Source organism: Phalacrocorax aristotelis, chromosome 8 (assembly GCF_949628215.1).
Source record: "Phalacrocorax aristotelis chromosome 8, bGulAri2.1, whole genome shotgun sequence".
NCBI classification, from domain to species: Eukaryota; Metazoa; Chordata; class Aves; order Suliformes; family Phalacrocoracidae; genus Phalacrocorax; species Phalacrocorax aristotelis.
Genome location: NC_134283.1, coordinates 26,535,289 through 26,556,659, shown reverse-complemented (window position 1 = coordinate 26,556,659; position 21,371 = coordinate 26,535,289). Strand labels below are relative to the sequence as shown.

At 35.9% G+C, this 21,371-nt stretch overlaps 1 long non-coding RNA gene across 8 annotated transcripts in view; it reads left to right on the top strand.

The window, feature by feature from the left end:
- The window catches only part of LOC142061278 (uncharacterized), a 346,726-nt gene that overhangs the window by 265,175 nt on the left and 60,180 nt on the right, over positions 1–21,371 (top strand). For all 8 annotated transcript variants that reach the window (XR_012662094.1, XR_012662097.1, XR_012662095.1 and 5 more), the window contains one exon: positions 259–373. This is a non-coding gene — a long non-coding RNA (uncharacterized LOC142061278). The remainder of the gene's footprint in view (positions 1–258; positions 374–21,371) is intronic.

Sequence of the window (21,371 nt, the reverse complement as noted above, 5' to 3'; positions counted from 1 at the left end):
ACCCAATTCTAAACTTACGGGGAAAATCAATCTCAATGTGCCCAAACAGATGGATGCCAAAGGCTGAGGGACAGAGACGGTAATTTTGATGCCTGCTTATCCTTGTAATGTAAAGCAATGATAGAAGGAAGCTGCTTCCCTGTATATTTAGCTGTCAAGTAGCAAAGACAAAGAGTTATAGTTCAGGTGTATTTCTGTGTGACAAAGCTTTGAGTTGTGTTGTACTACCGTGAATCATTTTTGTTCCATCATCCCCAGATGACTATAAAGTCCAAGGAGGACCACGAAATTGGTGTTCTTTTACTGGTTTGGAGACTGAAAATTCAGTGCATTCTCTTTCCAAGGCAATGTTCACCTGGTGCTGTATCAAAAGGTCTGAAGGCATTGACATATTTTGTGTGGTGATTTAATGACTGCTAAATCCTTCATTGAAGGTCAATATGGAAAATCTTGATTGGGGGAGGAAACTGATTAAGCATGAGTACAGTTCTTCTATGTAGCCTCTAGCGACTGTATTAGCCACTTTTGTGACTGACAGTTTAATTATAATGCTAATGACATCTTTTCCCAAAATTAGGATATAATTTTGATTATGAATGCCTATATATAATATTCTTTAAAATATCACATATTGTAAGCCTTTGCACTGAGAATTTGGTTGCTTTAAGTTACTGTAAGTTTATGAAATAAGATATGGCAGAGAAATAGTTGAGTAATTTTCTGTGAGCATATGTGTATTTTTATACAACTCAGATACTGTTTTTACAGATGGCTATATTATTCTCAATATTTTCCCTAACTTGTCAAGAAATATGTTTAGAGGTATCTTAAGAAAACAGACATCGTTTACTGATGGAAGTATACCTTAATGATTTATAAAATACCTGTTGACATAGAATTTTTCAAAACCACTTATTCATTTATTTTTTCCTATATGGGATATTAGTACTCGCTAATAGTGGCTTTTCCTCGTATCAGAGTTATTTGTTAATTGCAATAAAATACATTCCAACAAAAACATTATCCTGGAAGCAAAAACAAGCAAAGAAGAGTCTTTAAAATAAACACCCAAGTATTAGGTAAATAAGTTAGACAAAATGCCTATTTTTAGGAAAAATATTTCCTCTGAAACTAGTGAGGGGCTGGACAGAGGTTTGGATCCAAACAGATTGAGTGACTTAACTAAAATAAGAAGCTATAGCTTTTCAATGAATGTATGTATATCTTATGGTTTTGGGCAGGTTTAGTTGAACACATTACTTAAGAACGTTAGGTTAAGAACTTTTCTGACTGAACTGCTTCTATACTGCCTAATAACATAAAAACTGAGAGCAGTTGGACTAAAGTATGTATAAATAGGGGATGAAGAGATTGCCTGTGTGTAAAAACTTACTTTTTCTTGACCTCATCATAACTTAGACTCTGTATGTTTTACTCTCTTTTCATTTGAGGGATGACAGAGAACAAAACCCTGTTTCACATTAAATGAGAACGAAAAAAAACCCCTTCAGAAATATGAATATAGCCACTGGAGAAATTCTTATTACATGGTGTCTTAAATTTTATCATTGCAACTCTTTATTGCAGTATAATTGCTCATGCAATTTACAATCAAAATTGTAAAACAAAACATTTCAACCTTAACAGAATTATTTTTGTTGGGTTTTTACTGTAAAAATGTCAACAGATTTAACACATTGTGAAACATTCATTTTCATAAAGTCAGCATTTCTTCTATAAAGGTTATTTTATAACATGGCAAACAATTATGCTTTTCCACACATACTACAGAAGACATTCAGATCAGACAGACATGCAGCAATAGATCTGCCATATTGCTGCATGCTCAGTCTTTGGCCTCTTAACCTCAAAATATGCAAACATTTTAGACAAGTAGCTAAATTACCCCATAAAGGGACTGGAATGGGATAATTTTTAAAATCTATTTCAAACTGGTTAACTCAATATTGGCAGAAGTGTAGTCATTTGGTACGTTACTCAGGTATTTAATATGTCATTGCAGCGCAGACGTAACTGTGTTGGACTAAGTCTGTTTAGGTCAGACTGTTAAATCGTGTCCCTAATCTTAATTACTTGAAGCTTGTGCCTTGATGAAAGTCTTTGTGTCTCTTGAACATACGCTTAGGAAATCCCCAGTAGTGAGATTTTTAAATGTGATTCTTTTTCATATTTTTGACTGGTATTCACTGAACAACAAAAACATGTAGAAGTAACATGGCTGGAAGAGGGATATAACATTGTATTTTGTACTAAATATTTCTTTGGAGTCATCTTCTGGGTTGAAAATTACAAGATCCTTCTTCAACTTGTGTCTACCCATTAAGCAAATTAAAGATTTCAATATAAATTTGCAGGAATAAATATTTCAAAATGGATGGAGTACTTTGGATTGTAGAAAAGGATTGAAATGGACGCCTCTAAGTTGGTATGCCTGTAATGCCTCTAGCAGGGAAACTAGAGAAAACAGCTGACATCCTGGGATGCAGTGATACAAAATGGTTGGAGTTGGTGCCCAGAGCATTCAACCCTCTCTCTAGTGCTCGGTAACATTTTATTTTCCAGTGCAAAAAGAAAAAGTAATCTCCCTTCAGTTGCTTCTTGCAGGAAGCCATTTGATTAGTGTGTTCATTTCCTGTTAGCTGTCAGATAACTGAGTAATTCTCCTGGTAGATATTTTCCAAACTTTTATGGTATTATAATTCAGTCACACAGTGGCTGAAAAATTCTGGCAGTAGACTCATTTCATTACTGTAGGCTTAGAAGAAATCAAATGAGAGATGTCAGGCTTTCATTGAAACACATAAAATATGCATGTGCCTACTGAATTTAGTAAGTATGAAAATTTAACCAAGTCAAACTGAAACAAACTGAAATAGCATGTTTTGATGTTTGTTTCAGTGGTCCTTAAGTACATTCGTATATGACATTGAGTTTATGATATACTGTCATACACACTGTTAAACATAGAGTTCACAATTATATGATTGTAAAACGTGACTCATTTTGTTTGCTAAATTTCCTCTCTCAATGAAGTTTTCTTTTGGGCAGTGTAAGTATTAAAGTTCTGGTTAATATCAGTAAAAGCACTTTGATCTCCTATTTGATATTATCACGATGGATAATTTTATTTCATTATCTGTAAACATTTCTAATACTTCTGGGAGATAGTCGACAAAAATTTATTCCTTGTTTATAGCATTTTAAATGCCAATGAGGCAGGTCAGTAAGAGGCTCCTGCTGAGCATGGCAATGTGACTGTTAAGTTGCCAGTGTCAGGATCTGCCTCCACCAAGACCGCAAACTGTTGTCTATACTCAGTAACTATGCAAAAAAGGTGCAGTAACTGCACTCAAAGGGGAAAACAGAAAAAAAGAAAAAAATAAAAAAAAAAACCCCAACCCCAAACCCACTATGTGCATTACAGTTAAAACCTACATCTCTTTCTCAAAGAGTCTGTGGTCTAGGCTATAGAGAAGAAAGAGTGGCAGGAAGAGCCTGCTGATATCTCCTGTTTGATAGCAATGAATGTGAAGTTGTTTCACCCAGTGTATGGTTTTGCAGTAGCCTTCTATGAGCAATATTTAGTTTTATCAATTTATAGGATCTCCTAGTGTAGTGTTTGAAATAAGTCAATGGTATTCCACTCTGAAGCAGCTGAATTGAATTTTACATACCTTAGAACATACAACATATTGTATTTATGAGCTGATAGTGTAGAAGACAGAAAGGAGGTGTTGTCAGAAGGTTATTCAGCTGCAAACCATACACATAATAAGTGATCCTTTACCAGAAAACTGCTGTTTTATCTACTGACTGGATATTCATTTAAATGTTCTCAAGTGTTTTTTCTCTCCAAGTGGATGAGCAAGTAAATAAATGAAGAGTGAAATACAGATGTTCAAATATATATGGCTCATTAATTAGGTGTATAGCAACAACTTTCAGTGGGTCTCAGATGTGCAAAAAACAATTTAAAATGAGGACTGTATTTTAAAACAAAGTTTCCTGTTCTTTAAACACGACAATTTTGCTGTTCTAGATCATTTAATTCAGTAACTAAAAAATCTTCAATTTAAAAATCGTTGCTCTTCTCACTTCCCATGAGCAGAATGCATGATTTTTTCCCATTTAAATTATTTAATTAGATCTACTGCAAATGTAACACTGCTTTTTGATTCCAAATGGATTGATCCCTATATTATCCCAACTTTTAATCAGAAGGTTCTCTGTGATTTTGACAAGAAAATTTGAGTGTGCATATAAGCTTGAAGAAAAAAAAAAAAAGATTAAATAGGAAGGTCAAAGTAATCTCATTCAGTTTCTCATTAAGTCTTGAAGGCTGAAACACTGACTAGATTTAAGCTGCCTGAGTTTGTTCATAAAATAAAAAATGTACTTTCAAGATTACAGGAGAATGTACATTTCTGAGCATGAGTAGTAGGTTAGTTATGTACCAGGTACAATTCAGTCCCACTCCAGAGGCAGAAAGAAGGGAAACAGGTACCTGCTGTGCTAGGATTACACAGGGCTGGTCTCTCACCATAGCACTGACAATGAAATAATTTAATGTCATTATTTATAATACTGATATTTTTTCAATTGCTGTATTCTCAATAATAGCATCGTGTTTGTTAACACGTTACTTTGGGTGTGTCTCTGTATGTGGGTATACATTTGTTTAATATACGATATGCCTATATTATGGAAATTACTTTATTCCAGCAGATAAACATAGCTGTTATGTTACCCAATTAATTAATTTCTATTTTTCTAAATAATGAGGGGAAAAGTTTTTAGTGGAGCTTTTGGCGTTTGCTATCAAATGCAGACTGTGTAGAAATGAACACTTTTGGCTGTTGCTATAATTGACTTTTCAACCATATTAAAAAAAAGCAACCATATTAAGACCAAAATGATAAAAACCCAATTGTATTAAAAACAGAGTAGAAAAAACCCCAGCGGTATATATATAAAACAAGTAAAACCCCCAGTATCAAAATGGTAAACTGTCTAAAAAACGAACCATCTAAAAACCCAAGCTTGTTTAAGAACCCAGATGTTAAAAAAACAACCATATTAAAAAGCACAGTATAAAAGCTCAATGGTCTAAATAACCTAACCTTCTAAAAATAAAAAAAATATCAACTGCATTAAAAGTGATCTGTAAAAAGCCCAACTTTATTTAAGAGAAAAAGTATTAAAACCAACAGTATAAATACCAACCATATCAAACATCCAAGTATACATAAAAATATATATTTAAGAAAATTAAAAACCAATCGCAGAAAAAGCACAAAAATAAAAAAGTAAAAACCCCCAACCGTATAAACAACCAACCATATAAAAAATTAACCACATTAAAACCAACTACATTAAAAACCCATGGCACTGAAAATCAGCCATTTAAAAACCAGCCATAAAAGTACCCAACTGTAATGTAAACCAGAGTTTTAAAAAGCATTATATAAAACCAAACCAGGGAAAAACCCCATTGTATAAAGACCAACCGTATAAAACCCCAACCCTATAAAAAGAAACAGTATGAAAATCTAACAGTATAAAAACTAACCATTTACAAAACAAAGGCATAAACCCCCAACTGTATTAAACAACCAAAGTATAACAAGCCAACCATGTAAAAAACTAACCATACCAAATAGCAGCCATATTAAAACTATATAAAAAACAACCATGTAAAAAAACAACTATATAAAAAACCCCACCATATTAAAAACCAACTGTAGAAAAAAAAAAGCATAACAGAACAACTGTAATTAAAACAACCCATATTAAAAGCAAACCATATTGAAACCAACCATACCAAAAACCAACCCAGGAAAAAAAAAACCTTGTAAAAACAGTATAAAAACCATCCATGGTTTGTTTACATGGCTGTTTTACAACCATGTAAAAAACATCTATATAAAAACCCACTCATATAAAAACCAACCACAGAAAAAAAAGCCAAACCAAAACCCTGTACAAAAACAACCCCATAAAAAACAACTGTTTTAGAACAAACGACCTAAATACAAATACAAATGTATTACAAAGTATAAAAAAAATATACAAAACCATAGTGTAAAATACCAACTATAGAAAAAAAAATCCAAACTATAAAACTATAAACATATAAATAAAAGCCCCAACATACAAAAAACACCCGTATAAAAGAGTATTTAAAAAACATATACAACCCAACTGTACCGAAATTGAACCATTAAAAAACCAACTGTATAAAAAAATTATTAAATGACCAACCTTATAAAAAGAAAACCTGAAGCCAACAAAACCAACCAAAAATATTCATTTATTGGTGCTTTCTTTCTTTCTAAGATTTTTCTGTGAAACTAAAATGAAACTAAAGGTGTGTTAATTTGACGTTCAGCTCATGGATTTCAGTAGGCTTTTAAAGATCCATCCACAGCTCACTGCATTCTCTAGATTCAGTTGGTCCTGTCAAGCCTTGTTCTGTTGTTAGGTTATAGTTTAATCAATGACAACCTCACCTCCTCTGTGCAGAAGAAATGCAAAAGCTTGTGCAGGAAATCGGTTGTGTTCATCAATTAATGTATAGCCTAGACTTCATTTAGCTGTGGGAGTTGACAAGGTCAAATATTTATTTAGAGTATTAATATGTGAACATGTTTATGGTAGACTGTCAAAACAGAGGTGGAGCTGTGGTGGCTGCCAGGGCTTTTTGGCTCACTGCTGTATTGGTTTGACACAGGTTTAACCCTTTGAATTTGGCTGAGTTGCATTGATTTATATGTGTATTAGTGAGGTCTGAGGAATACTTCATTAATAAAGTGAATTTCCAACAATTTTAAAATGGCATGCAAATGCTAAACTGTAGCTTTTTTGGAGAACTATATTGTTAGGCTGTGGACCATTTTTAAGTCATGGAAGAGAGGAAACTGTGGCAGGGCTATCATTTTACTGCCAAAAATACTGATCCAATTTATCTATGTGATCAGGACAGAATCTGAATATAATCCTGCTATTGACATACTGCTACAGGCACTACCTGAACTAGTGCATGACCTTAATCTATAGGAATATCCTCGTTAACAACATTTAATAAAATATTCTTTTGTGCCTATTCAAAAGCTCTGAATGTGTGCAAGTTTCAGATGGATGCTAGTTTCTGACTTGGGCAATACCAACAGCAGTGGTCACTAGGTAGCAGAGCCACGAAAGCAACTTTGTCAAATTACCTCCAGATTCCTCACTGTCCAAAGAGGAGGAATAGTCTTCCTTGGAGTTGTGAGTCAGAGCAGAAGCCTTTACTCAGCCATGTTGTAAGGGTTATTAGGGCACTTAGTTGATTACAAAAGAAGACTAGGGATAGAGCCTCACTAGGCTATAGTTAATGCTTACAAATATATTTCTAACCTCCTGTTAAATTCTTCTTGTTCAGTCTTGGGTTATTCCCAGCTGCAGCTGTGGAAACGCAGGTAGGGCTTGCCCAGCTGCAGATGAGCTGCCGGCTGGTGGTGGTCGTGGTGTAAGGACTGGGCGGATCTCTGCCTGAGTCTTGGCTTTCAAGCAAAATTTTCTTGACTGTCCGTTAAAATGAAGGTGGAAGTTGAGGGAAAAGAAGTTATCTGTAACTTGGGCAAATGTGATGCAAGTCAGTCATCACAATGTCGTGTAGAAACCTGACACCAGTTATACAAAGTAACTTCTCAGCAGAGCCGCACTTTACAAAATAAGTCACTCTAAGACATAAGCGGGACATGTCATTTCAGCTGATGTAATGTACTCTAACATTTAATTTAACTTTTAAAATTCATGTAGTATCATTGCAATGTATCGCAGGACACTAACCCTTCACATTAATGGGCTTGGCAAAGAGAAGTAAAGGTGTCTCCACCAGCAAATACTGAATGTGTGGGGAATAAATTCTGTAGTAGCCTGTCATGAAACTTAGTAACGTCAAATACATAATTTTCCTTAGCAGACTGTGACAGTAATTTAGGAGCAAGTAAAGAGTATCAGAAGTAAAGCACGGTCACCTGTCCCTGCCTTAGTAGCCCTGCTTCCAGAGTGCTGACATAATGGGAATGGTCTGACTTGCGCGGGGATTGTGCGCTGGGGAATAGCAAAGGTACAGACTACACATTTTTTTGGTATGTCATGTTACTTGCTTTAAAAATAGTTATGTTTATTTTGTTGCTGCATACTTGCATACTCTGTAAACCCTCACCCATTTTCTAAGCTATGATGACTCACCTAAGGCATAAGAAGGTGCTCTTTCACCTTACCATTGAAGCAGATGAATGCTTTGCATGCATATGCCCATCTTCCTGCATTTCTGTTTGACTCAAGATGGTCACTGACATTTTTTCCATACTAAGAACCACTCAACTGTTGCTGTTTTCCAAATAAAGTCTTCATTCTAAAACCATTTTCATGTACTGGAAAGGAGTGGGGGTCTGCTTAAGGGTTAAGGCTTTGTAATTGCCAAAGAAAAATAAAGGCATTGAGCAGTTTTATCTCATTTTGCTGAAGAATAGGTTTCTGTTCAGAACAATGCATATTTCTTGCTATTTAGCACCTGACTAAAGTGTGTATATATTCCTGATATACCATAATGAGAGAGAATTTATTTCCTTTAGTCTTGTCTACTTGTAGTAATGTCGTGGGCCTAATAAATCTTATCCGCTACCCTAAAAAACGCAGTAATTGAGACAGATAGAGCTGACAGATTTGCTCTTCACCTGGAGATGGTAAGTAGAGCAAATCAGAAGGAAAGCTGTGGAGCATATACAAGACCATAGTAATAGTCCGGTTTAGAAAAAAATACTATCACAACCTGTACACCAAAATAAATTTTCTTCCTGTGGAAGGTTTAAGACGACTTTAATCTGTATGTGCCCAATGGTTTACTTTGTATAAAAATGGCAATTATTATAATGCAGAGTAAGAAATTTCCTAAAGTAAAAGCAACATCATGCTATGCACTTTGAATGTGGTATTCGGAACAAGTCCAGTGCTCTCTGATACATTCAATTTGTGCTTCAATATAGGAGTTCTGCTCTGCAGAAGGCATGCTTTATCAAGATGTGAGAAATGTTTGCTTCAAAAGAAATTACTCCAGAATTAAATTAAATGTGATAAAAACTCAATTTACCGTGATACAGTTTGTCAGTGATTCAGTGGTAAGGGCAGCAGCTGCAAGAAGGTAGGAGATGTGCTTTCAGGGAATACTGTGTGGGTGTATGAGATGGCGTTAGGGGAATGGCTTTATGCACTGAAGCTGCAAGATGAAACAGAAATGGTAGTTCTTTGCCTAGATAATGCTGATAATGAAGTGCTGTAGAAAGTATAGAATGTTTATTCGATACAGACTGGCCAGATTCATCTAGAGTTCCTGTCTGGATTATAAAAAAAACAACACTGTATTGTTGGAGAGATGAAGAAAACTACTTTTTGAAAATTGAGAATTTTGGGATTTGGTTTTAAATGTGATTTATGTGAAAGCCTACGTGGTGATTGCTTCTTACCTTTATCTAAAGTTGAGGAGGGCCCCGAGTATTTCCAGTATAACACTGCAGCAATAATTGATTCATTTAATAATGAAGTGGTAATAAAAAGTAAGATTTCAACATGCTCTAGAAATACAATAAGTAGGTTTTGGATTGGTAAAGATCAAGAGAACGCTTCAGCAAGAGCTAACTTGAGTCATATCCTTAAAGCTGACTGAATTAAGGAGAGAGAATAGCTTTCAAATTAGACATATGCTGAAGCGCTACTCTGATTCTTTTCAAAAAAGAAGATTCTTATAAAAATCAGGCCTAAAACTGCCCATAGAACAGCAGTCTTTGTAAGATTTCACTCACAAATAATTCAAATTGTGAGTACAATCTGTCATCTCCTGACTGGCATGTAGAGGAAAAGGCAAAAGCATTTATTTCAGCTCTCACTTGGGTAAATTCGATAACTGAATCAGGGAACCAGAAGAAATGTGTATCTCCAGTGACGTGTTCACAAAGTCTGTTTTGGAGTAAAATAAGCCTTTTTGAAAGCTTGAATGTCATTTTCCTGGTTATAAGTATTCACTGTGATAAGTGAAGACATGAAAAAAGAGGGATATAATAATATTCAAAAATAAGTTCGTAACAGTGAATATGGAGCTGTCATGTCTGGCCACTGATTCAGTGTCAGCCTGAGTCAGCATCGACTAGGATTTTTCAGAATACTGATGCCTCTTTGGTACACTTTGTAAATAAGTGAATTTAATCTAGTTTCAGTAGGCAAATAGCCATCACAGAAATTATCAGCTATAAGGAGTAATTGGTAGTCGTATCGCAATTTCACTGTGCAAGGCAAAAAAATGAATAGAAATGGAGACTGAAATGTTCTTTCAGCTGAAAAGATGTTAATTGCAGGTTATACTTCAGGTATGCTGAAACCAGTTTCAGGATAAATAGTTTGCAGGGCTGTAAATTCACTCTGAAAAACGGGTTAGATGACATGAGAGGAAGGGGAACAGTACACAACAAACAGTACCACATGACCTAAGTTGATAAGACCTAAGTTGATGAAGGCTGAGGTTGATACTTTTCCTTGAGGAGCCATCCGTGGGAGGAGGCAGAGATACCATGTAAATTAGTAAAACTCCACTCTGGACTGAATCCAAATCTTTTTCTGTCCCTTTGGGAATAAGACAAAAAACCCTTAATCATAGGTGGGTAGGCATTCCTGGGAGGTACTAGAATCTTACAACAAAGAAGTAAGAGCCTGTGTTGAATAGAAACAAGAAGTTGTAATATTTGGACCATTTTCTGACTTGTAAAAAAGACTAAGTCAATTAATAACATCAGTTTTACAATGGATTAGAATAAGTTATAAAGTGGTTTATTGTTCTCTAGATGGTATAATTCTATTTCTATTGAGAATGACAGTACATGTTCTTTCTCCTCCCATCTTTTTAATTGTCCTGTACTCCAAGTAATGGTATTGTGCTTTGGAGGTGTGGGTGATGGGGGGTGCTGCACGGGTACCAGCAGTTTCCTCAACTCCATTAGTCATTATGGAGTCTTTATAGACCGTGCAGTCCCCAGAGTATTCTGCCAATGGCACTAGGAGCCTTACTGAGGGTAGGAAGAACTAAGGTCTTTATACATAATCCCAAAAGAGTGTTTTAGGGAGAAATACTTGACGCACCTCAAAAAATGAGAGTAGTTTACTCTCCTGTTGGGCTTTGGCCAGTAGGACTTGCAGCAGTACTGCTGAACATCACCAGCGCTTTCCCTCTATCTCTGCCTCTGAGGCACTGTTAATCAAGATTATCTTTTTCTGGTTCAGTTTGTGCCAAGGTTTCTAGCCAAAGGCATTGGAGTAGCTTTTAAACCCCACTTAGCTCTTTTGGGAATCTCCTAATTGCATACATGTTTTTTTACTGGTCATACTGTTTTCTTCTGAATGCTCACAAATCATGTGTCGCAAAACAAGTATTAGAAAATGTTCTAGAGGGCCACGACTTCCCATGGGAATATGCCTGAAATTAGACCACTTTCCCTTAGCTGCTCTAAGCCCCTTGGTTTGCAAACGTACCTGGTAGATAATTGCCTACTAACGGTTAGGACCTAGTCTTTTCCTTTGCTGGAATTTTAGACTGTGAATTTATCTTTTCATTCAGTGTGTAATTCCTCATAGTTTCTTGCAAGAGTGGCAACTTTTGAGAAAAAGGGAAAAACAAATTTAGTTCAAGGACAGTTCTCATTATTACAATATTGTTCTTATTAATGCTGTCTGTGCAGTTTTACGCCCATTTGTTTTGGAAGTTTCTGAAGTCCTCGTGATCTGAGCACATGTGAAGAATATAAGAAAGGTTTTCTGAAGCACAGGAGAGACTCATTTTTTGTCTAACAGTACAGCTACTGTCTTAATAAATAGTACTAATAATGAGAATTCCCTGTAAAATTCTAACTTCATTTTGCTTCTGAATTACTACGGGTATTCATTTATATCAAAAGAGAATCATTTGCATTTTCAACTGTAATATAAAATTAACTTAATTCCACTTCATTTCTTCATATAATTTTCTTTGACATATAAACTAGTTTTTAATTACAAAGGAAAAATATCTAGTAAAAACACACATGGTAGTTGATCTTATGCCGTCATATGGCTGTTTGTCAAAATTTTCATTAACTTAATATTTGATGATGCAAAATTATTTTTCTTTAGTTGGTTGGCTTTGCAGCCTTGTGACTGTACAGAAATGTCTGTGGTATGTTTGCAAGACTAACTTCTTGGCACAGGAAATCCATTTATTTATCAAATTAATGAGTAAGTGGAGCCTTTTCCTTGAGGAAAAGAGGCAAGGGGAAGATTAGTGCATTTTCCTCATGTGAAAAGTAAGGGAAAATGCAATGAATCAGTTACAGAGATGCTAGAAAAAAGTTAAATAGGTTTAAAAATACACAGCCTTGATTTGCTTTCAAGATCTTGGAAACTGAAAAGATCCCTCCTCAAACTCTATATTTAGAATGGGTTAAGAAGGGTAAAACCACGTCCCTTTTCAGGGGACCTGGGACTGAACATGTCATTGTAATAAGACTCCTTGCCATTGCTACCTGCCAGGAATAGATGTCATCTTTAGCCTAAAAATTTTTTTGTGATAGCAAATGAAATCTCAGTCAGATTTTGCTAAGCTATGAACTGACAGCCACTGTTTTCCTTCTCTCTTTTGTGTATTGTAGTCTGCTGAAATAACAACTGAATGCATGAAGCTCTTGCAGCATCAAGCTTTGTCTCGTGAAGGCAAAGGACAGTTCAGTGCAAATACTGGGGTGCTTCAAAATGTGTAGAAGGAAATTCTTCCCACTAAAAATTGGAGTCAGGCATTAAAACATGACTCCATAATGTCCTTCAGTGTGGTTTGCAAAATATTCCCTTGTTTCTGGAGATAATACTGTAGATTCTATGAAAAGCAAGTGCAGCTCTAAGTTAATTGCCAATAAGTCTGTTCAAGCACCATCATGTGGATTTCATAATGTGCTTCTGTATATTTAACTTGGCATATGCCTTGGGAATGCTGCTGAGCACATCCAAATGGCTTATAGAAGACATGAAAACGTCAGTCAGTACCTTTTCCTGATTTTCTCATCTGTGGTTCCATAATATTACTTTCCAAACAGAGAAAGAGGAGAATTTTAAGTGTTGCTACTATTACTTATGTTACAGCCCAGACAGTTTGCCTGAGTCAGGGCAGGCATTACATTAAACATCATATAAACATGGACTTGCAAGAGACCCTGCTGTGAAGAGGTTCTAGTCTCAGCCTATAAAAAAGGACATATTATTATCTACTTTTTGGTATTTGCAATTGAGTGGTTCAGTTATTTTAGGAAATCTGTCTGAGAGTCAGGATTTTAATTCAGTTCTGCTGTACTGTCACGATCTAAAGCCTCAATGCTGGTGTATGCTTGCACATACTGAATATGGCCTGCAGGTGGATCCATTGAAAAAAGTCAAATTTAGTGTAAACTAAAAGCCTACACTTTGTAAGATTCAATATTGCAGCTGATTACACCCCCACATTTGGTCTGTGCTTTCTGGACTCCCAGTCTTTAAAAAAGAAAAAAAATCATGGAAATAGTGTTCACATTCAGAAAAAGCCATTCTTGCCATTTCAAAACCCATGCCCTATGCCACAAATCACAGTGAACTCTTAGAAAAGTGAATATCCTTTTACTTTTAATGCCAGCAGGCATCTAGTTTCTTGGTTTCATTAATCTTTTTGCCTAATTTTTTTTCCTTTTTTTTTTTTTCTTTATTTGGCAAGGCACCAAGACGTTTTTTCTCAATGAGCCAGAAATAGAGTGAGACAGATGCACTGACCATGTGAATGCAAAGGGGATGATTTCTCTAATAATGTACTTGGGAGAAAGAGTATTTGAATAATGTGAATAGCAGATGTTTTGGCAGTGTTCGCTTTTAAGCATACCTGTGTCTGTTCAGAGATTGCTTCCCAAGAAGCAATATTACCAGCTAACCAAGGCAGTTAAGAAAATGGCATTTTAGATATCAGCCAACTGGCATATCGAGCCACATAGCATGTGGTTTTATGCATCAACTGTCCCCGACATTTCCAAGTAAGAAAAGCTAATCAATTCATGGTTTCTCCAAATCTTGATGGGGGCCTCCTTGGAGCTGTTTAATCCCAAGTGCAGTGAACCTGAAATCTTAATATTCAGCACCACCCAACCGTAGAAATCATGAATGGTGTGGAACACTGTTGTGAGAGAAAATATCATTAAGCTGAGTGATCCAGTGATATTCAGACTGTAGGCTGTGAACCTCTGATTGTCCGAAGTTTAAATGTAAACCTTGGAAGTGTATTACCACTTAACCAATCCAGTGCACTTTGCTATCAGTTAACAGTTAGCAAAGTCCATACTTACTTTGAAGAAGCAGCATATTGGTATTAATATAAGCAAGAATTATAGTCTCTTTTAATATAGACAGTAAATTGTTCAGGTTATGTTAGTAGTAGTACTAATAGAAGCAGTGTAATACTTGGTGTGTAAGAAAGGTACACTATTTCCTAGAAAATCTCTGACAACCAAGAACTTTCCATTCTCTTGAAAGTCATATCACTCATTTATTTGCTTATTTGTGGTAATTGTATAAAGGAATGATTTTATGAATAATTATTATTGAGAAAGGCTAAGATTTTTTTTCAAGCATTATTTATGAATCTGCTAAATGTATTTTTACGGAATAAGGATTTACAGTAACCTTTCTAAAAAATCAACAAGTACCTTTCTATCTTATACATATTTAAAGGGTTCTGAATAGAATAGGTGGAAGTGTTTATTTTCCAGGTTGCCATATTGTACTGAACAGAGAAATTCCAGACTTCTTGTGACCTAGGCAAATGAGTGATCTTTAAAGTGCAGGACATATTGCTGCAGACTGACTAATGAAAGGACGTTAACATCACTGTAGACTCAGTTAGACACCAGAGAGGGGGAAATCCAAGAAAACTCTTCTGACAGTGTTTTAATCTTCTAGTTTAGTCCCTGTATTGTTTTAGTCATTGTTTTTAAAGCTGCAGATTGCTAGCACACCCACAAAATAATTTCTCTTCAGATGCTCCCACATTTACACAAAGTGCCTTCTCAGCTGTAAATCTCTACCGGTAACTGTGTGTTTGTACATAGGCATTTGCTATGCAGGCAGTTTGCACAGCCATAGGCTTCCCGTAGAGCAGAGCTGTAGGGGAGGCGTGAGCCTCAGGGGCTGCATTGCTCCCTATCCCTGTAGCATCCCCAGAGCAGCTCAGCAAGCACAGGGAGGCAGCAGGGGAACCTCAGCTCAGCCCATCTTTCCCCTCCTAGCAGCAGAGAAGCCTTTGTAGCTGTTTTTTTTTTTTTAGGGAGAGTTAACATTTAATTTCTTGATTTTGCCTCTGTTATGTGTGTGTATATATATGTCTTTCTGCTTGCCTGCATTCCCGTTGAAATATATACCTCTGTGTATGCTATTGTTATTGTTTGTGAACTGCTTTCAATGTTGTATATAGAGCAACATCCTAGAATGCCTTCAGTCAGAAGCATGTAAACCATTTAGAAGTTTAACTGATGCACACACATATTCTAATATAATGGAAGAGGGAAGATAGATGGATACGGATATGGAAAAGGAACATAAGATGTTTCAATAAAAGGTAGCAGGACAGAATAGTGAGCATAAAACTGAAGCAAGAATCAATAAATATCCGGCATCATCCTTAGGTAAGTGATGGAACGTGTTGTGAAAATATTTTCTTGCTGCATCTTCTAAAGCAACCTATAATCTTACAATGTTAAAGCAAAGATAATAAGCTTATTTATATAGAGGGCAGTGTAGTCCACACAAAAAAAGGATGGTGAATGAGAATCATTTAAGAAAAACAGAAAACATGCAAACTCTCAAGGGCAAAAATTTTTTTTGCTTTTCAGTTGAAAAAAGAATATGCCGAAATTACATTCTCATTCTCTCCCTGTTTACAGTTTGTACCTGCTTTTTCGATGATTCCAGTTCTCCTGGGGAATGCAATCCTCAGAGAGTCACTGAGCAAAGCAACTTCTTTCCTCATTAAAAGTCTATTAAACCTGGGAATCCTCCTGGAGCAAGGAGAATTTGAAGAAATTTGGCCAGAGCAGCCAAAAAGCTTTGGGGAAAGGAACGTGGAGGGTAATTGGGAAGAGTGTGCAGGGCTGTAAATATCAGCAAAGACATGCGTAAGACTGTAGAGGTGACAGAAGTAAAACAGATTACAAAAATCCAGAGTTATTCACAAGTATTGAAGTTATTGCTTGTTCAGGTTTGACAGTAAAACACTGCACCATCTTCTGTCCTACTGAATGGCCTCAGTGCAGACTTAGCTATCTAGATAAATGGGACACTACCAGATTTCAGTGCTCATAAAGCATATTTCCAGTCATGTTTTAGAGACTTGGATTCAGCTGCTACCTAGATGCAATTAAAAGCTGCTTCTTTTATAGCTGCTGCATGCATGCTCTCTTTATAGTCATCAAAACGTTTCCTGTTCTCATATCAATGCCACTAACAGAAGTCAGTCTACGTATTTCTTTTTTATACAGTGCCCAAAAAAACCTAATAATTTAGTACAATTGTTGTACTGGCAGTTTAGTTGTTTGTGCTGTTCTAATAACAGATTTATTGCTTATGTCAGTCGTCTTGTAAGGTTTTCATTAGATCAGCTCAAGCTTCCTGGCACACAAACCTTTCCTCATATTTCTGTCATTCTCATTTTTATTATCATCTGTGGAGAGGAAGGGTAAATGGGGTCACATTGCAGAATGTCATTTGTATGAAAACAAAGGTTTCTGCATATAAACAGGACCCAGCTTCCCTACAGGCAAGCTTCAGGTCTAGACAAATAACACCCTTCTTGAAGCATAATGTATATATCTGTCTTTTCTGTCCTTTTGCTGCAATACTTCTGGATGGTGAAACACCTTTTTTCTTTCTGAAGTAGGTCCTCTCTCTGTATTTCTTCTACCCTGGAGAGTTATTCTCCTGTCATTATACCTGACAAGCTGTTTCCAGCTCCTTGATTCAAGGCTCATCTCATCCAGACATCTGTCATCAACAACATCTGTGTTTCAACCTCTGGCTTGTGTTCAGCTGTTTCCTCCACCCTGTGTCCCACCAAGTGTGTCCACTCCCATGTTGTGCAAGGGCAGAAGGCTCCTTACTGCACAACAAAGGGAATCACCACAGAACTCGGATTCTGTTGTGAGCCTAATCTTGACAATATCAGCATTCAAACAAGTAAAAGACTATGTGTCTCCCACCTATGCATAGTGGTTTTGATGGATAGTGCGCTCACACCTTGTAAAATGCTGTTGGAACTTAAGGTGATGATTTGACTCACAGAATTCTTGTAAAATCTTAGATTTACTGAAAGTTGTTGTGTTACCTTAATCTATCTGAAAAAAACAACATTCTTATAAGAGGTAATTTTCCTGTGTCTCAAATTTCCTGGAAAATGTTTCAAACTTTGTTCTTAAAATGGTTATAGAGAAGAAAATGTTATGGTTTTATTTATGATGTGTGTTTAGATTTTTTTTTGCAGCATTATTGTTTATATATCATTTTAAAGCATAAATAGAAAAATAAAACCTGTTGATTTGAAAGTATAATGTCAACACTAGTAAAATCTGTCAAATGGTTAATCTCATACATCTCACTTCTTACTCAGGTAACCTTTCTGAAGTCAAGGAAATTATTCAACTGATAGAAACTAAGAATAATAGTCAGCTGTATGCTCAAAATTTCAGGATAAGATATACTGGAATATACTGTGGGCTTCAGTACTATGAAAGAGCAATTTCTACCTCAATCTAGATACTTAGTTTTTTTCAGCCTATTTCTAAGTAACATACTTTGTAAACGTGAACCTTAGGCAAGTGCTCAGATGACTGCAGAAACTGTCCTCGGCCTTATACAGGTATCACAGTGTTTATTTGTAGAAAATGCTTCTTTGCCATGTTTTTCACTCAGGTGGCACCCCAGTGTGTGAGGTCAGACATAACAAGAGGATGGAGCTCTTAATTTCTTCTCTCTTTCTTCCCATGTTTTGTTTCCTATAGCTCACTTTAAGGGCTCCCTGTTCACAAACTTCCTATAGAAAATGAGAGATTAAAATAAGTGGAAAAAGGATCAATCTCTTTGTTTCAATGTAATACCTCTTCTAACTCACATAATGCAAGAAAGCATGCTAATGAGAGGATACACATGGGTAACTTCTTGCTGCAATAACCAACACTTACCACATGTCTGAAGTGAAAGTTGTGGTCAGTAGGAAACTATAAAATTCTGTTGTCTTCTAATTAACTGGGCTTGGACGAATTTTCAGATAGATGACAAAGGCCACAGAAATCAAAAATTCACACGAAAACAGTGCTTTTTGATGTAGGGAGGCCAGTGGAGTCCTTGTCACTATCAATATGAGAATGCATCAATAAGAAAATTACAGGGATGATTTTATTTTGAAAAGTTGATTTCCAGAAGATTGTTACTGGACCTTTCAGTGCAGAATACTGCAAAGTCAGGTACTTCAGTTATTCCAGTAATTTTTTTTTTACTCATTCTTGCACAATAAACAATTCAAAGCATTCCTGTATCTAATCTTTTAAAGGTGTTCATTTCTAACAAATAATCAAAGATGTTCCACGTGCTCATCTCTGGCTTTGCAGGCTTTTCTTAACCCTTTCTTTCTCAATAAGAGTTACACTTCAGAAGGCAGTTAACAAAAAATGCAGCCTGAGATGCTAAAAGTGATATGTTGCTCCAGCGCTGTTGCTTTCAGAACGGAGGCAGCAGGGCTGAGGCTGGCTCTCTTTTGTAGGATTGTCATTTTCAGTCTGTCCACTTGCCCTAAAATGACACATTTAAAACTGAAGAATTTATTGAAACTTTGTTGTGCTTTTTGCACATTGCTTAAGAATTGAATCTATCTAATCAGAAAACTTGCAGCCTATCCCTTTCACCAAAGGTGTGAAAACGTTTAGCAATTATTTACTGAAAACATAGGATGGAAATGTTGCAAATGCAAAGGTATCTCCAGGAGGTCCTGGAGTTATTTTGTATTCCTCTATTTCTTTTTAATTCCAGTGACAGCTAACCTACCACTGTGTTTAATGTCTGTAAAGTGTCAGAACTTTATTGGTATCAGTTCTTGGTGGCTTCTTATTTTCACTTTTCTGTGTGGCTGTGTTGCTTCATTTCTGCCTTGTTTCCATGCTAAACTGAGTTTTTGCTGAATCAATGAATTTATCCTATTCTTGACTCACTAGAATAATGCAAGCTCTGTTTCACTTCGGTCTATTGTACAACACAGGTTGATCGAATGACACAGTTCCTTGGGGAAGCACAAACACTGTGTTTCGACCTCATTTAAGGAAAATCTTCTTTTAGTTTTCACATTCTTTTTCAAAAACAAGTTGTTCTGTGAAATGAAACCTGTTTTTCAATGCCTTTGTGACCCAGCCTTTGTCTCTTATAGTCACATTCTCTGATGTCTAATAAAATGTATTTAAACTTTCCATTGTAAAAGGCACTCCTAATGTCTCTTTCCAGTGCACATCCTTTTGTGCTTAGGAAGGAGTCTTCCTGAGTTTCAGCCTTTGAAAAGAGAGCTCTAGCATTTCCTCTCCTCTACCTGGCTACCTGTTTTAACAAGTCATGAGAAGGTTACTAGCTTTAGGACTTATATTGCTATACTAAACTCGATTGAAAACGGCTAACAGGATCAGAAGGGGGCAACTAATAGAGACGCACAGAGACAATATGATGACACAAGTCTTGTTGGCTTAGAAAAGTGGATAAGAAATGCTTTTCAGAGGGAGGAAAATTTGTAATGCCTGGTCTCTCAGCCATCAAAAGAGAATTTATCCACATAGTACTATTTATACCAACCAAAGGGGAAAAGAGAAGAATTATGTTAAAATATGGAGCTGAGAATTGACAGCAAATCTTTAAAACCGCAATTTTACATACTGAAGTTCTTTGGAGCTGTATCTTATGTGTGGGTGGACTCAGTCTCTAGAGAAGTCTGTGAGCAGGAATCCTAGGAGATCAAGAGTCTTACAGTGCAGTGATTTTTAAAGATGAGTACTTCTGAAAGTGCTTTGTAGGAAAAAGGAATTGCTTTAGAGAGAGGAAAGTATATGAGCTATATATAAATGTTTGTGAATAGAAAGAGAAATCAGTGCATCTGGAGTGTTTTGGGACTTAGTTTCAGTTCTGAAAAGGTCTGGATACTGGTTTAAATCTTTAACAACCTTTGGGGCATCTCAGAGAAGCAGCCTTTGCTTTCCATTGTGTGGTCAACAGAAAAAGGAGAAAGAGGAAAACAAGCAAAGGAATGATGTACAGAAGTTGGTTCTAAAAAGTTAGCCTTTTCTTGTGTGTCTTCCTTTCAGGTAGTTTTCTCAAGTGGAATAAATATTGTTATTTGCATTTCAAAGAAGAAAAGCTGAGTTACAGAGTAAAACAGCAGCAGAGTTGGTGATAAAACAAAGACCTGGATTCTAGTCCAGTGTCCTAGTCCTATCCATTAGCTGTCACTATCCACACAATATCTATCATATGCTATTAAATGTACAAAAAAACCCAAACAATGAAAAGAAGCACATGTTGTAAATTAATACTAGAAGTTAGCTGTAATTTGAAGACTTTTAGAAAGGATTAGTCTGAAATCAGAGATTATTTGACAGTAAGAGAACCCAAATACCTTTTTTTTTTCTCAGAAAAATCCAAAATATTCTATGTAAAAATACTATCATGCTTCTCTAGAGTATCTGCTTTTCACAGGCATCAAGTTCCCTTTTTGCTCTAAGAACCACTTCCATCATGTATTGCCTCCTTTTACCAAGAATGCAGATGTCTTGATAAAACAGTCATTACAGATGTTTTAGAGCAAGCACTGACGATATACTTTTTTGTTCCTCAGGCTATTTTCTCATTGTCACTATTACTGTCTCCAATTTATGCTACTAAAATTATATTTAAAATTTTCTTGCACAAGTAGTATTGAGTTTCAGAAGTGGCCTTTAAGGTCATTAAAAATACTCAAGCAATTAGTATATAATGTCCTAAGGAATAAGAAAAAGACAAATTACTAGAGTAAGAACAAGCAAATGACAAATTATTAGAAAGTTAGTGACTTTTCAGAGGGAACAACAACAAAGCAATTATGGTATCAGCATAAAAGCTCTTCCATGGTATCAGCTCTGTGAACTAAATAGTCACAACTACAGAATATTTTCTGGTGTTTCAGTCCAAAAAGCCTATGAAGACATCATCTAATTAGTTGTTAT